Raw genomic sequence first — 17,251 nt, 5'->3', positions numbered from 1 at the left:
TGGAATTGAACCAAGGTCTCCTGCATTGTAGGTGGATTCTTTACCAACTGAGCTATTAGGGAAGCAATAGATACTATTGCTGTGTGGATCACAATAAACTGTGGAAAATTCTTAAAGAGACGGGAATACCAGACCATCTGACCTGCCTCTTGAGTAACCTGTATGCAGGTCAGGAAGCAATAGTTAGAAATGGACATGGAACAACAGACTAGTTCCAAATAGGAAAAGGAGTACGTCAAGACTGTATATTGCCACCCTGCTTATTTAACTTATATGCAGAGTATATCATGAGAAACGCTGGGCTGGAGGAAGCACAGGCTGGAATCAAGATTGCTGGGAGAGATATCAATCACTTCAGATATGCAGATGACACCACCCTTATGGCAGAAAGTGAAGAGGAACTAAAGAGCCTCTTGGTGAAAGTGAACGCAGAGAGTCAAAAAGTTGGCTTAAAGCTCAGCATTCAGAAAACTAAGATCATGGCATCTGGTCCCATCACTTCATGGGAAATAGATGGGGAAACAGTGGAAACAGTGTCAGACTTTATTTTGGGGGGCTCCAAAATCACTGCAGATGGTGATTGCAGCCATGAAATTAAAAGATGTTTACTCCTTGGAAGGAAAGTTATGACCAACCTAGATAGCATATTGAAAAGCAGAAACATTACTTTGCCAACAAAGGTCTGTTTAGTCAAGGCTATGGTTTTTCCTGTGGTCATGTATGGATGTGAGAGTTGGATGGTAAAGTAAGCTGAGAGCTGAAGAATTGATGCTTTTGAACTGTGGTGTTGGAGAGGACTCTTGAGAGTCCCTTGGGCTGCAAGGAGATCCAACCAGGCCATCCTAAAGGAGATTAGACCTGGGTGTTCATTGGAAGGACTGATGTTGAAGCTGAAACTCCAATAATTTGGCCACTTCATGTGAAGAATTGACTTATTGGAAAAGACCCTAATGCTGGGAAGGATTAGGGGCAGGAAGAGAAGGGGACAACAGAGGACGAGATGGCTGGATGGCATCACTGACTCAATGCACAGGGGTTTGGGTAGACTCCAGGAGTTGGCGATGGACAGGGAGGCCTGGCGTGTTGCAATTCATGGGGTTGCAAAGAGTCGGACATGACTAAGTGACTGAACTGAACTGAACTGAGATACTACAAAGCTTTTTTTAGTAGTCAGATTTGTTTCTATATAGATCAGAATGTTATAGAAATCACCTGTCCCAAAAAGATTTTCACGTAATTGAATTTATCAAAATTTGGATGAGCAAACTTGTGTTTTCATGGAAATATGGAACTCAACAGAAAAATGGAAGTTTGGTAGCTTTACTAAGAGATCAAAACATTAGTCAAAAAAGTACTCATTAAATATAATTTGTATATAAATTTTCTAGAGTAAAGAAATGTGAATAATTTATTTCTCTTTGAATTTTCAGAATATCATTTCAAGAAAAGATCTTCTGCTGTAAAACATGTATATATTTTAATCAAGGCCTCAAAAAATTTTAAGAATTAATCATATACAGTTGTATAACAAATTTTTAGTAAGCATTATATTACACATTGCTATGTTTTCAATTTAAACTCATTTCTTATAATTAAAAAAATAAGAAATTCACTTTAAAAAGTTCACGTTGTGTATAAATAGATAAAACAAAGAGGAAAAGTTTCCTACCACTAGAATTTTAGCCATCAATTGCCAGAGATAATCACTTAGCAATTTTTTGTGTATCCTTCCAGAAATTTTCTACACGTGTTTAAGGATTCTCTATTAGAAATATCATAAGTACACATATACATATATAAGATAGTTATTGGATGATGAGGAACTATTTGGGGTGATATACTAAATAACATGAAACTACTGAAATTTGCAAATTTTTTGTTATGCTATTCTTACTCAACAAAATCCACTTCATTTAAATATATAATATGTACTATATTGGAAAGTAATAAACTACATTTATTTAATCAATGCCTGTAATTCTTACTTTCCTTTATTCAAAACGGTGCTTCTTCACACTTAGTTTAAATTAGTCAAGTTGTGGCAGGAGTAAAAAGCAAAAGCAGGAACAAATTTGATATACATAGGTGTTGCAAAAAGTGGCCCAAAGAGGTAAAGTCAAGACTCAAATTCAATCCAGGCAGTTCCAAAGCATGTGCTCTTTACACTGCTGCTCTGCTGCTAAGTCACTTCAGTCGTGTCCGACTGTGTGCGACCCCATGGACGGCAGCCCACCAGGCTCCCCCGTCCGTGGGATTCTCCAGGCAAGAACACTGGAGTGGGTTGCCATTGCCTTCTCCAACGCATGAAAGTGAAAGTGAAAGGGAAGCCGCTCAGTCGTGTCCGACTCTGCGACCCCATGGACGGCAGCCCACCAGGCTCCCCCGTCCGTGGGGTTTTCCAGGCGAGAGGACTGGAGTGGGCGCCATCGCCTTCTCTGCTTTACACTCTACCTCACTGCAAATAAGTGCAGGACACACAATTATGGAAGGAATATTTGTGAACTTGGGGATCTACAAAATTGTCAGCTACTAGACAATAAAGCTGCATAAAGTAAAGGACTGTGTCAATCTTGCTTATTTCTGAATCCTTAGTGCTGAGGAGATAGATGAATGATGACAGACAAACCTACAAAATGCTGCACTAAGTGAAAGAAAACTATTAGGTGGGGCCTGGAATTGCCAGAATATGCGGTCCAATATCCAACATGACATGGAATGGGCTGTATTTCACTGACACATTCGTATATATTAACAAATATTTAACACTATATGGAGAAGGCGATGGCACCCCACTCCAGTACTCTTGCCTGGAAAATCCCATGGATGGAGAAGCCTGGTAGGCTGCAGTCCATGGGGTCGCGAAGAGTCAGACACGACTGAGCGACTTCACTTTCACTTTTCACCTGCATGCATTGGAGAAGGAAATGGCAACCCACTCCACTGTTCTTGCCTGGAGAGTCCCAGGGACGGGGGGGCCTGGTGGGCTGCCGTCTATGGAGTCGCACAGAGTCGGACACGACTGAAGCGACTTAGCAGCAGCAGCAACACTTTATATGTTCAAGACACTACACTAGACATCAGAGACAGATAAATTATCCTGATGCTTAATCTGGAGAAACTCAAAAGTAGTAAAGAAGAAATATTTTTGAACAAATATCTATAATAAACTAAAATAAAAGTATTATTTATACCAAAAATGTATTTAGTCTATAAGGAAACTATTTTCTGCTCTTATTTAACTGAAAAGAGAATTCACTGTGGAAAAATTTTACTTTACAGAAATTTTTAAAATATATATTTTATGTATATATTATAAATACAGATCACAATCGTATGGCTTCTACCTTAAGGTTTAAGATAGTTGTTCCAGTTCCTGCCATCATAACTGCATTCCAGCCATCAGGAAAAGTAAAAGGGGAAGTGAAAGTCACATCCTTTCCTCGTCATGGCATGGCCTAGAAATTGCACCTATCACTTGCACTCATATCATATTGCTAAAAGCTAGTCACATGGCCCCTTGCAGCTGCAAGGAAGTCTAGAATACGCAATCTTTGGCAAGGTGACTGTGTGCTCTGCTAAACTCAGGAGTTCTGTTGCCAAAGAAGAATGAAACAATGAATATCGGTGGACAACTAGAAATTCCAGTTACAAGCCATCTTCGAAACAGGTAAGCTGTCAATACATATATTCAAAGATATAAGCCTTCATGAACACTGTAACCTACCCCTCTATATGGAGGAGAGAATAAATTATATAATTCATGCTTATATTAACAAATATTAATACTATTCCATATATGTTGATGTAAAGGTTTGAGATCACAACAAACTCTTCAGCACAGAAGGGTTGTCAAATCTGAGGGATTTGTTGAAGAAATAGGAAGCTAGGAAGGGGCAAATTATAGGGCTAAACACCCAAAGGTAACAGAATAACAGAGTAACCATCTTGGCCCTCCTCTCCTGATGTTTCAGAGAGCCGCAACCAGGATCCCTAAGCGTAGTTGTGTGGATTGTACATTAAACAACTCTAGGGGGCACCACTCCTAGTCATCATAATGATTATCCAACAGATGGTAGTGAAAGTTCTTGAGGGAGGAGGTGCCTTTTCCCACATGCGTAAAAGTGTCCCTTGGACTAGCTACAGTACTGGCAATTGCATGCCCTTTGATGCTACTGAAGGGTAGAAGGGATGTATGTGGCCCTTTAAAATCCTTGATTATTCTTTTAAAAATATTTCTAGGAGTATTAGGGTAACTGTCCTTATGTTCCCTAAGATGCAGAAACTCAGAGTATAAACACATGCAGAGATACTCAATATCATTAACTAATAGGTGAAACAAAACTATAATGAGATACCATTTCACAGCTACTAAGATGGCTATACACAAAAAGACCAATAATAGTAAGTGTTGATGACAATATGGAGAAATTGGAATGCACATACACTGTTGGTGGGAACAGAAAATGGTATATAACCAAGAGATATGAATACACAAGTCCACACACAAAAATCCATACATGAACATTCATAGCAATATCATTCATAGTAGCCAAAAGGTGGAAAAAAACCAAATGTCTATCAGCTGATGAATGAATAAATTAAATGTGCTATATCCATACAGTGCAATATTATTTGGCAGTAAAAAGGAATGAAGTACAGATATATGTAATAACATGGATAAAACTTGAAAGTATTATGCTAAATGAAAAAATCAGTCAAAACACCACATATTAAATGCTTCGATTTATATGAAATATCCAGAATAGGTGAAACTATAAAGACAGAAAATAGATTAATGGTTGCCTAGAAGTGGGAGATGAAAAGAAGGAAGTGGGTATGAGGAAATTGGGAGTGACCACTGCTGAGTACAGGCCTTTCTTTTTTGGGGTGATGATAATGTTCTAAAATTGACTGCAGTGACTAGAAACCATTGAATCGTACTCTAAATGGATGAATTGTGTGGTATGTGAATTATATCTCAATTTAAAGCTGCTTAAAAAAACTAAAAAAAAAATCAGACCATTTATAGGGAAAGTTTTTAACTCTCATCATTGAAGACAGAAAGGTTGGAAGAAGTTAAGACAATTGTATTTTCCCCAGGAGTATCAGTCATCCTTCCCTCGTTTCAGCAGGAACCAGATAATCTGGACAAATAATCACCTAGATCTGTAAACTGCCAACTACCAGAGAGAAAGTAAGCGTGTGTGCTCAGCCACTAAGTCGTGGCTTTGCAGCCCTATGGACTGTGGCATGCCGGGTTCTTCTGGCCATGGGTTTCTCCAGGCAAGAATACTGGAGTGGGTTGCCATGCCCTCCTCCAGGGGATCTTCCCAACCCAGGGATCAAACGCACATCTCCTGCATCTCCTGCATTGCAGGAGGATTCTTTTACCACTGTCAGAGAGAAAGTAATAGGTTTTCCAAAGCACAAATGACAATGAATAGCAGATCAAAATATTTTATAATTATTCATTTTTATTAAATAACCTTGTATAAAATGCCAAAATTTCATCTAAAACATATATTCTTAACAGGAATGATATCATCCCTAAGCGAGGAGGGGGGGTGATTGATTCTTGAAGTAAATGTTTAAAGTATAGATAATATATATGTTATATAAATAGATATAGTGCATAGTATTAAAATTTCATGGGGAAGATGATTAGGGAAAAAATTGTCTAAAAAGAGTCCTTAGGACCATGATTTTCTAGTTCCTCATTCATATAAAAAATGAGCTCTTACTGTGTTAATTAAACTATTAAAAGAGAAATTTTGGCTCCAGAGCTCATTCATTCCTCTTGAAAGGCTCAGGGTAACCAGACGCCCCAGATTTTCTGCCTAAGATACTGGCTCTTGTTGTCTAAACCACATATCAAGTTTTCTTGTCTCATGCTGAGAATTTATGTCTTAAAACAAAATGGTACATCATGTCAGAAAACTAAAGAAGAGGCAAAAAATATTTATCTACATATTATCCCTTCTCAAATTTTCTCCTCTACTCCCACTCCTACCCCTTAAATATAATCTTGGATATAAAGGATTAAAAGGTGATTTTTCCCAATTCACTTTAGCTACCATCTTCATTCCTACCCCAACTCCCCACCATCACCCCTCAATCTCATATATAAGACTTGCAGGCAGACCCCATCTGAAGTCAAGCAATAGACAATATTATCACACGACCTCACAGCCTCTTCTCACTTCTCTTTCCCCCTCTCCATAATATAACCTTTCTTTTCAGGGCCCTCCCCTATCTTAATTGGTCTACTCTATCCCTTTTCAAAACTAAAATGGATCTGCTTTAAATTTTCAACTGAACTTGACTCACAGTACACTCACAGAAAAATTCTTTTACATTAACTGCAGAATAAAAAGCTTTGATTCCTAGTAAAGAAATTTCAGACATTAGAGAGAACATAGAGGTGATAACCCCTTCACTTTTTGGAGGTGGAAGAAAGGTAGGACATAGATCAGAGAAGGGTATTCAGCCTCTGCCTTCTGATCAGTGTGTCCTGAGATCCTGTCTTCCTCGCACTCCTAGAAGGTCACCTCTAGCTGCAGCTTCATTCATTACGCTCAGTAAGAACAGGAATGGCTAAGCACAGCAGTGGCTTGGATGGTCTGCTACTGCAGCCCTGGGGCTTAGAGCTTGGGCCTGAATGTAGGAGCACCATGACCCACTTGCCTCCTGCCCAGCCCATCTGTTTCACAACCCTCCCAACACTCCCAAATGTTTCTGCTTCATTTCAGAACCACCACTTGTGGCTTGGGACTCTTTCTTCCCTCAGCATCAACTGGGATGTTGTCAGTTGGCTATTTACCTTCCCCATCTCTGTTCGTTTCCAAGGTGAACCATTCAATATCACAGTAACCCAAGCCTATGCCCCAAAGAGTAATGCTCAAGAAGCTGAAGTTAAAAGGTTCTATGAAGACCTACAAGATATTTTAGACCTAACACCCCAAAAAGATGTCCTCTTCATTATAGGGGACTGGAATGTAAAAGTAGGAAGTCAAGAAACACCTGGAGTAACAGGCAAATTTGGTCTTGAATACGGAATGAAGCAGGGCAAAGGCTAATAGAGTTTTGCCAAGAGAACACACTGGTCATAGCAAACACCCTCTTCCAACAACACAAGAGAAGACTCTACACATGGACTTCACCAGATGGTCAACACCGAAATCAGATTGATTACATTCTTTGTAGCCAAAGATGGAGAAGCTCTATACAGTCAACAAAAACAAGACCAGAAGCTGACTGTGGCTCAGATCATGAACTCCTTATTGCCAAATTCAGACCTAAATTGAAGAAAGTAGGGAAAACCACTAGACCATTCAGGTATGACCTAAATCAAATCCCTTATGAGTATACAGTGGAAGTGAGAAATAGATTTAAGGGACTAGATCTGATAGACAGAATGCCTGATGAACTATGGATGGAAGTTCGTGACATTGTCCAGGAGACAGGGATCAAGACCATCCCCATGGAAAAGAAATGCAAAAAAGCAAAATGGCTGTCTGGGGAGGCCTTACAAATGGCTGTGAAAAGAAGAGAAGTGAAAAGCCAGGGAGAAAAGGAAAGATATTCCCATTTGAATGCAGAGTTCCAAAGAATAGCAAGGAGAGATAAGAAAGCCTTCCTCGGCGATCAATGCAAAGAAATAGAGGAAAAAACAGAATGGGAAAGACTAGAGATCTCTTCAAGAAAATTAGAGACACCAAGGGGACATTCCATGCAAAGGTGGGCTCAATAAAGGACAGAAATGGTCTGGTAACAGAAGCAGAAGATATTAAGAAGAGGTGGCAAGAATACACAGAAGTACTGTACAAAAAAGATCTTCACGACCAAGATAATCACAATGGTGTGCTCACTCACCTAGATCCACACATCCTGGAATGTCAAGTCAAGTGGGCCATAGGAAGCATCACTACGAACAAAGCTAGTGGAACTGACGGAATTCCAGTTACTGCTGCTGCTGCTGCTAAGTTGCTTCAGTCATGTCCAACTCTGTGCGACCCCATAGACGGCAGCCCACCAGGCTCCTCTGTCCCTGGGATTCTCCAGGCAAGAACACTGGAGTGGGTTGCCATTTCCTTCTCCAATGCATGAAAGTAAAAAGTGAAAGTGAAGTCTCTCAGTCGTGTCTGAATCCTAGCGACCCCATGGACTGCAGCCTACCAGGCTCCTCCGTCCATGGGATTCTCCAGGCAAGAGTACTGGAGTGGGGTGCTGTTTCAAATCCTGAAAGATGGTGCTGTAAAAGTGCTGCACTCAATATGCCAGCAAATTTGGAAAACTCAGCAGTGGCCACAGGACTGGAAAAGGTCAGTTTTCATTCCAATTCCAAAGAAAGGCAATGCCAAAGAATGCTCAAACTACCACACAATTGCATTCATCTCACATGCTAGTAAAGTAATGCTCAAAATTCTCCAAGCCAGGCTTCAGTAATACGTGAACCGCGAACTTCCTGATGTTCAAGCTGGTTTTAGGAAAGGCAGAGGAACCAAAGATCAAATTGCCAACATCTGCTGCATCATGGAAAAATCAAGAGAGTTCCAGGAAAACATCTATTTCTGCTTTATTGACTATGTCAAAGCCTTTGACTGTGTGGATCACAACAAACTGGAAAATTCTGAAAGAGATGGGAATACCAGACCACCTGACCTGCCTCTTGAGAAACCTGTATGCAGGTCGGGAAGCAATAGTTAGAACTGGACATGGAACAACAGACTGGTTCCAAATAGGAAAAGGAGGACGTCAAGGTTGTATATTGTCACCCTGCTTATTTAACTTATATGCAGAGTACATCATGAGAAACGCTGGGCTGGAAGAAGCACAAGCTGGAATCAAGATTCCTGGGAGAAATATCAATTACCTCAGATATGCAGATGACACCACCCTTATGGCAGAAAGTGAAGAGGAACTAAAGAGCCTCTTGATGAAAGTGAAAGAAGAGAGTGAAAAAGTTGGCTTAAAGCTCAACATTCAGAAAATGAAGATCATGGCATCCGGTCCCATCACTCCATGGGAAATAGATGGGGAAACAGTGGAAACAGTGTCAGACTTTATTTTGGGGGGCTCTAAAATCACTGCAGATGGTGACTGCAGCCATGAAATTAAAAGACGGTTACTCCTTGGAAGGAAAGTTATGACCAATCTAGATAGAATATTGAAAAGCAGAGACATTACTTTGCCAACAAAGGTCCATCTAGTCAAGGCTATGGTTTTTAGTGGTCATGTATGGATGTGAGAGTTGGACTGTGAAGAAAGCTGAGTGCTGAAGAATTGATGCTTTTGAACTGGGGTGTTGGAGAAGACTCTTGCGAGTCCCTTGGACTGCAAGGAGATCCAATCAGTCCATTCTGAAGGAGATCAGCCCTGGGATTTCTTTGGAAGGAATGATGCTAAAGCCGAAACTCCAGTACTTTGGCCACCTCATGCGAAGAGCTGACTCATTGGAAAAAACTCTGATCCTGGGAGGGATTGGGGGCAGGAGGAGAAGGGGATGACAGAGGATGAGATGGCTGGATGGCATGACTGACTTGATGGATGTGAGTCTGAGTGAACTCTGGAAGATGGTGATGGACAGGGAGGCCTGGCGTGCTGCAATTCATGAGGTAGCAAAGAGTCGGACACGACTGCACGGCTGAACTGAATTGAAGCAAACCAGTCACCTGAGAAGATTCTCAATCCTGAATAATAGTACAGTCAACATAAACACCCATAATACAAAGCATTGTTTTTTAGGGCATAAGAAATATTTTCCTTATTTTCCAGTTTTCAATTAAAGCATTGTTAGGTTTGAATCAAATGTTGGCCCTTAAAACCAATCCATTTCTTTTCCCAGTAGAATTCAACCATTCCTATCTGCTCTTTACCAAGTTTATTTTGAATAGTGAACATTTAGATGAAAATAAGAAACTACCTTTTATATGTAATAATCTGAAATTTTACAGCAGAATGACTTTATCTAATGGCTTTGAAGTATAAGAAAAGCAAAAAGGAACTTGAAAAATTTCCCCCAAAACTGCTTTCCCAGTTTTACTCAGTTTATATGCTTTAAATGAAATTATTCCAGGGTGTAAAATATTAAGAAAACATACAGGCAGTTTGGAGCAAGAAAACAGGACCAAGCTGAGATCTTTAATTTGCATGTAGAACTATGCCATTATTTTTATGACCTACTTTCATGCATTTTTAATATGATATAAAATAAACTCTACTGTCACAACTTCCCATTCTTTCTCCAATCTTGCCGCATAGCTGGTGGGGTCCAAGAAAAAAAGAGCTCTGTTCTAATCAACTGGCCAAACAATTCATTTCCTAATCTTTAGCTTCCTAGTTTAATTCATGGCAGAACCAGCTTCCCTCTTGAGTCTTCTTACCTCAGGCAGTGTTTATGTAGCAAATATATATTGAGTGCCTACTGTGTACCACCAGAAATATTCTGGAAATAACTCAGAAAGAATGAAGGGAAGAAGCCAAAGCAAAAACAATACTCAGTTGTGGATGTGACTGGTGATAGAATCAAGGTCCGATGCTGTAAAGAGCAATATTGCATAGAAACCTGGATGTTAGGTCCATGAATCAAAGCATATTGGAAGCGGTCAAACAGGAGATGGCAAAAGTGAACGTCCACATTCTAGGAATCAGTGAACTAAAAAGGACTGGAATGGTGAATTTAACTCAGATGACCATTATATCTACTACTGTGGGCAGGAACCCCTTAGAAGAAATGGAGTAGCCAACATGGTCAACCAAAGAGTCCAAAATGCAGTACGTGGATACAATCTCAAAAACGACAGAATGATCTGTTAGTTTCCAAGACAAACCATTCAATACCATGGTGATCTAAGCCTATGGCCCAAACAGTAACGCTGAAGAAGCTGAAGTTGAAAGGTTCTATGAAGACCTACAAGACCTTTTAGAAATAACACCCAAAAAAGATGTCCTTTTCATCATCAGTTAAGTTCAGTTCAGTTGCTCAGTCGTGTCTGACTCTTTGCAACCCCATGAATCACAGCACGCCAGGCATCCCTGTCCATCACCAACTCCTGGACTTCACTCAGAGTCGTGTCCATCGAGTCAGTGATGCCATCCAGCCATCTCATCCTCTGTCGTCCCCTTCTCCTCCTGCCCCCGATCCCTCCCAGCATCAAAGTCTTCTCCAATGAGTCAGCTCTTCGCATGAGGTGGCCAAAGTACTGGAGTTTCAGCTTTAGCATCATTCCTTCCAAAGAAATCCCTGGGTTGATCTCCTTCAGAATGGACTGGTTGGATCTCCTTGCAGTCCAAGGGACTCTCAAGAGTCTTCTCCAACACCCCAGTTCAAAAGCATCAATTCTTCGGCACTCAGCCTTATTCACAGTCCAACTCTCACATCCATACATGACCACTGGAAAAACCATAGCCTAGACGAGATGGACCTTAGTCAGCAAAGTAACGTCTCTGCTTTTGAAGATGCTATCTATGTTGCTCATAACTTTTGTTCCAAGGAGTAAGCGTCTTTTAACTTCAGGGCTGCAATCACCATCTGCAGTGATTTTGGAGCTCAAAAAAATAAAGTCTGATACCATTTCCACTGTTTCCCCATCTATTTCCCATGGAGTGATGGGACCGGATGCCATGATCTTCATTTTCTGAATGTTGAGCTTTAAGCCAACTTTTTCGCTCTCCTCTTTTACTTTCATCAAGAAGCATTTTAGTTCCTCTTTACTTTCTGCCATAAGGGTGGTGTCATCTGCATATCTGAGGTTATTGACATTTCTCCCGGCAAGCTTGATTCCAGCTTGTGTTTCTTCCAGCCCGGCGTTTCTCATGATGTACTCTGCATAGAAGTTAAATAAGCAGGGTGACAATATACAGCCTTGACATCCTCCTTTTCCTATTTGGAACCAGTCAGTTGATCCATGTCCAGTTCTAACTGTTGCTTCCTGGCCTGCATACAGATTTCTCAAGAGGCAGGTCAGGTGGTCTGGTATTCTTATCACTTGAAGAATTTTCCACAGTTTATTGTGACCACACAGTCAAAGGCTTTGGCATAGTCAATAAAGCAGAAATAGATGTTTTTCTAGAACTCTCTTGATTTTTCCATGATGCAGCAGATGTTGGCAATTTGATCTCTGGTTCTTCTGCCTTTACTAAAACCAGCTTGAACATCAAGAAGTTCATGGTTCACATATTGCTGAAGCCTGGCTTGGAAAATTTTGAGCATTACTTTACTAGCGTGTGAGATGAGTGCAACTGTGTGTTAGTTTGAGCATTCTTTGGCATTGCCTTTCTTTGGAATTGGAATGAAAACTGACCTTTTCCAGTCCTGTGGCCACTGCTGAGTTTTCCAAATTTGCTGGCATATTGAGTGCAGCACTTTCACAGCATCCTCTTTCAGGATTTGAAATAGCTCTACTGGAATTCCATCACCTCCACTAGCTTTGTTCATAGTGATGCTTTCCAAGGCCCACTTGACTTCACATTCCAGGATGTCTGGCTCTAGATGAGTGATCACACCATCGTGATTATCCGGGTCGTGAAGATCCTTTTTGTACAGTTCTTCTGTGTATTCTTGACATCTCTTCTTAATATCTTCTGCTTCTGTTAGGTTCATACCATATCTGTCCTTTATCGAGCCCATCTTTGCATGAAATGTTCCCTTGGTATCTCTAATTTTCTTGAAGAAATCTCTAGTCTTATCATAGGGGACTGGAATGCAAAAGTAGGAAGTCAAGAAACATCTGGAGTAACAGGCAAATTTGGCCTTGGAATATGGAATGAAGCAGGGCAAAGGCTAATAGAGTTTTGCCAAGAAAATGCACTGGTCATAGCAAACACCCTCTTCCAACAACACAAGAGAAGACTCTACACATGGACTTCACCAGATGGTCAACACCAAAATCAGATTGATTATATTCTTTTCAGCTGAACATGGAGAAGCTCTATACAGTCAGCAAACACAAGACCGGGAGTGGACTGTGGCTCAGATTGTGAACTCCTTATTGCCAAATTCAGACTTAAATTGAAGAAAGTAGGGAAAACCGCTAGACCATTCAGGTATGACCTAAATCACATCCCTTATGATTATACAGTGGAAGTGAGAAATAGATTTAAGGGACTAGATCTGATAGACAGAGTGCCTGATGAACTATGGACGGAGGTTCATGACATTGTACAGGAGACAGGGATCAAGACCATCCCCATGGAAAAGAAGTGCCAAAAAGCAAAATGGCTGTCTGGGGAGGCCTTACAAATGGCTGTGAAAAGAAGAGAAGTGAAAAGCAGAGGAGAAAAGGAAAGATATTCCCATTTGAATGCAGAGTCCAAAGAATAGCAAGGAGAGATAAGAAAGCCTTCCTCAGAAATCAATGCAAATAGAAGAAAAAACAGAATGGGAATGACTAGAGATATCTTCAAGAAAATGAGAGATACCAAGGGGACATTCCATGCAAAGTTGGGCTTGACAAAGGACAGAAATGGTATGGACCTAACAGAAGCAGAAGATATTAAGAAGAGGTGGCAAGAATACACAGAAGAACTGTACAAAAAAGATATTCAAGGCCAAGATAATCACGATGGTGTGATCACTCACCTAGAGCTAGACATCCTGGAATGTGAAGTCAAGTGGGCCTTAGAAAGCATCACTACGAACAAAGCTAGTAGAGCTGATGTAATTCCAGTTGAGCTGTTTCAAATCCTAAAAGATGATGCTGTGAAAGTGCTGCACTCAATATGCCAGCAAATTTGGAAAACTCAGCAGTGGCCACAGGACTGGAAAAGGTCAGTTTTCATTCCAATTCCAAAGAAAGGCAATGCCAAAGAATGCCGGGGTCCAGCCCCGGTGGATCCAGGGTGATTCGAAGGTGGGGGGACGGAGTCGGCGCCTTTGGAAAAATACATATTTAATCACAGATATAGAGAGATTAGAAATGGATAGTGTAGTAGGAAGATTAGTGGAGAAAAAGAGGCTGAATAACTTGGATTACGTGGAATAGCATCCATGCTCCAGATGGGAATTCAGCCAGAAAAACGAGAGCAAGAAAGAAGCGACATGGGGGAATCAGTCTTTCCGGAAACTGATCCGATTTCTTTATTTTTGGGTTTGCTTATATACCTTTTGTTACACATAGGGATGAATACAGAGTCACACGGGGGTCAGCAGTCCTGACCTTTATCAAAATCAGGTGCTTCACATAAATGTATAAAAAAGGTCTTAGGGATATTACATCATCTTCTGGCCATGAGTGAGACCTGCTGACATTTTATGATCCTTCTTTCTGATAACCAAAAAAAGTATTTTTTCCAAGGGTGTTTTTTCTTAAACCAGGCACCACCCTCCAAATAAAGTTACATTCCTATAGGGTGAGGGTGTAGTGAGTTACAATCAAGAAAGGAATTTATTTAACCCAAGGTTAACATGATTAATCTTAAAGGTTAATACTTATTTCTCCTATATGCTTAAAGGTTAATACTTATTTCTTCCTATATGCTAGTTATATTCATTATAAGTGTAGGGAACATGGAGATTTAGCAGCAAACATCAGCCCAACAAATGAAAATCCTTTCACCAATGCTCCCCTTAAGATCTATTTAGTCTTAAGATATGATAAAGTTACATTCTTACATAGCAAGGACACAGTGATTTATAACAAAGTACAGTGATCTATTACAAAAGAGAAAATCCATTAACTCAAAAAGTCTAGTATTGCTAACATCAGAAACTACCATATTTCCTTTTCTATAGTCCAAATGTATTGATTAATATATTCCCAGGTGCCTAAGGATATGGAGGCCTGGTGCCAATCATTGACTCAACAAGAAGAAAAGGCCCTATGCTAATTAAGACTCTCAAAATACTCCAAACCTCTGTGCTGTTTATGGTTGAGAGGTAGTAAACAATCATGTGGCAGGAGTATGGATAATCCTGTCACACAAGCTAGTCTGTCAGCAGAGAGGTTTGACCTGAGACATCCTTGTCCCACCCAGAGCAGGGAATCAGCAGCAATTATTGACACAACAAATGAAAAACCCTTCACCAATATAATTCCTAACCAACCCACTATACTAATAATTTCCAACTCCCCAAAAGATTTTGCCTTTAGTAAGTCTAAAACATCTCATGCCTCTCAGGTTGGGAGGCTGTAAACAATCACATGTGGCCGGACGAACCTATACAGGTGGGCTAGATAACCTTCAGAGAAGTCCGTAAGCTGAAACACTCTTGTCACGCCCAGGAATTTTTATTGCCTTGGAGCTGCACGTTTACTCCTTCTCTGAGAGAAACGGTTATGGGGGAGAGCCCCCCGTAAAGTCAGAGGTGTGGGTGAGAGCATAAAACAGACTCTGGTTTTGGGGTTAGATGCTCGGGGACAGGGGGTTTCCTGCGGCTTGATCACGCCTTTGCGTATGCCAAGCCTCCTTCCTCATGACCTTTGCCATGGGCGGAGTTCCTCACGCTGGCCCCCGGCAAAAGAATGCTCAAACTAACGCACAGTTGCACTCATCTCACACGCTAGTAAAGTAATGCTCAAAATTCTCCAAGCCAGGCTTCAGCAATACATGAACCGTGAACTTCCAGATGTTCAAGCTGGTTTTAGAAAAGGCAGAGGAACCAGAGATCAAATTGCCAACATCTGCTGCATCATGGAAAAATCAAGAGAGTTCCAGAAAAACATCTATTTCTGCTTTATTGACTATGCCAAAGCCTTTGACTGTGTGGTCACAACAAACTGTGGAAAATTCTTCAAGTGATAAGAATACCAGACCACCTGACCTGCCTCCTGAGAAACCTGTATGCAGGTGAGGAAGCAATAGTTAGAACTGGACATGGATCAACTGACTGGTTTCAAATAGGAAAAGGAGTACTTCAAGACTGTATATTGTCACCCTGCTTATTTAACTTCTATGCAGAGTACATCATGAGAAACACTGGGCTGGAATAAGCACAAGCTGGAATCAAGATTCCTGGGAGAAATGTCAATAATCTCAGATATGCAGATGACACCACCCTTATGGCAGAAAGTGAAGAAGAACTAAAGAGCCTCTTGGTGAAAGTGAAAGAGGAGAGTGAAAAAGTTGGCTTAAAGCTCAGCATTCAGAAAACTAATATCATGGCATCTGGGCCCATCATTTCATGGGGAATAGACGGGGAAACAATGGAAACAGTGTCAGACTTTATTTTTTGGGGCTCCAAAATCACTGCAGATAGTGATTGCAGCCATGAAATTAAAAGACGGTTACTCCTTGGAAGGAAAGTTATGACCAACCTAGATAGCATATTCAAAAGCAGAGACATTACCTTGCCAACAATGGTCTGTTTAGTCAAGGCTATGGTTTTTAGTGGTCATGTATGGATGTGAGAGTTGGACTGTGAAGAAAGCTGAGCGCCGAAGAATTGATGCTTTTGAACTGTGGTTTCGGAGAGGACTCTTGAGAGTCCCTTGGACTGCAAGGAGATCCAACCAGTCCATCCTAAAGGAGACCAGTCCTGGGTGTTCTTTGGAAGGAATGATGCTGAGGCTGAAACTCCCAATACTTTGGCCACCTCATGTATATGGTTGACTCATTGGAAAAGACTCTGATGCTGGGAAAGATTGGGGGCAGGAAGAGAAGGGGACAACAGAGGGTGAGATGGTTGAATGGCATCACCGCCTCGATGCACATGAGTCTGGCTGAACTCCGGGAGTTGGTGATGGACATGGAACCCTGGCATGCTGCAATTCATGGGGTCACCAAAAGTCGGACACGACTGAGTGACTGAACTAAACTGAACTGTGTACCATGCTTCACTGGTATACACATGGCTCTTCATTTAACCCATAAAAGGAGTCTCCATTATCCTGAGACTCTTATTTAAAACCTCTGTTTTTTAAATCTACAATGACTACAACTAAGAATTCTTGGTTGGTAAAGTCTGACAGCGATCGTGATCCTCTATGCAATTAGCACCTTTGGGTGAGCCTCTGTATCACCCAAACGTTGGCTCTGAACCCTCATCATCCAGGAATCTGGTTGGCAGTTGTCCCTTGTGAGCCTGAATGTAAACTGCAGAGGAGATGAAACCTACTGGTGCAGAGCAAACATGACACTTGTGAGGGTCCCCAGTATTTTGTAAAGGACTCCAGGGATCTTGCCTGAGAAACTAACCACACAGCTTCTAGAGTCAACACGACAGGGTATTCCAAACAAAAATAACCCTCTCTTGCCTTTTATTTTTTGTGAGATATATATAATTTGTAAATTTTCAAGACTGTTTATATGAGTA

At 40.9% G+C, this 17,251-nt stretch overlaps 1 protein-coding gene across 1 annotated transcript in view; it reads right to left on the bottom strand.

Moving 5' to 3' along the window:
* The window catches only part of METTL24 (methyltransferase like 24), a 124,033-nt gene that overhangs the window by 55,416 nt on the left and 51,366 nt on the right, over positions 1 to 17,251 (bottom strand). The gene's annotated exons all lie outside the window — the stretch shown is intronic.

The sequence above is a fragment of the Budorcas taxicolor genome, chromosome 9, assembly GCF_023091745.1.
Source record: "Budorcas taxicolor isolate Tak-1 chromosome 9, Takin1.1, whole genome shotgun sequence".
NCBI classification, from domain to species: Eukaryota; Metazoa; Chordata; class Mammalia; order Artiodactyla; family Bovidae; genus Budorcas; species Budorcas taxicolor.
Note: the sequence above shows the minus strand (reverse complement) of the source record. Positions and strands in the feature narration are given on the sequence as shown.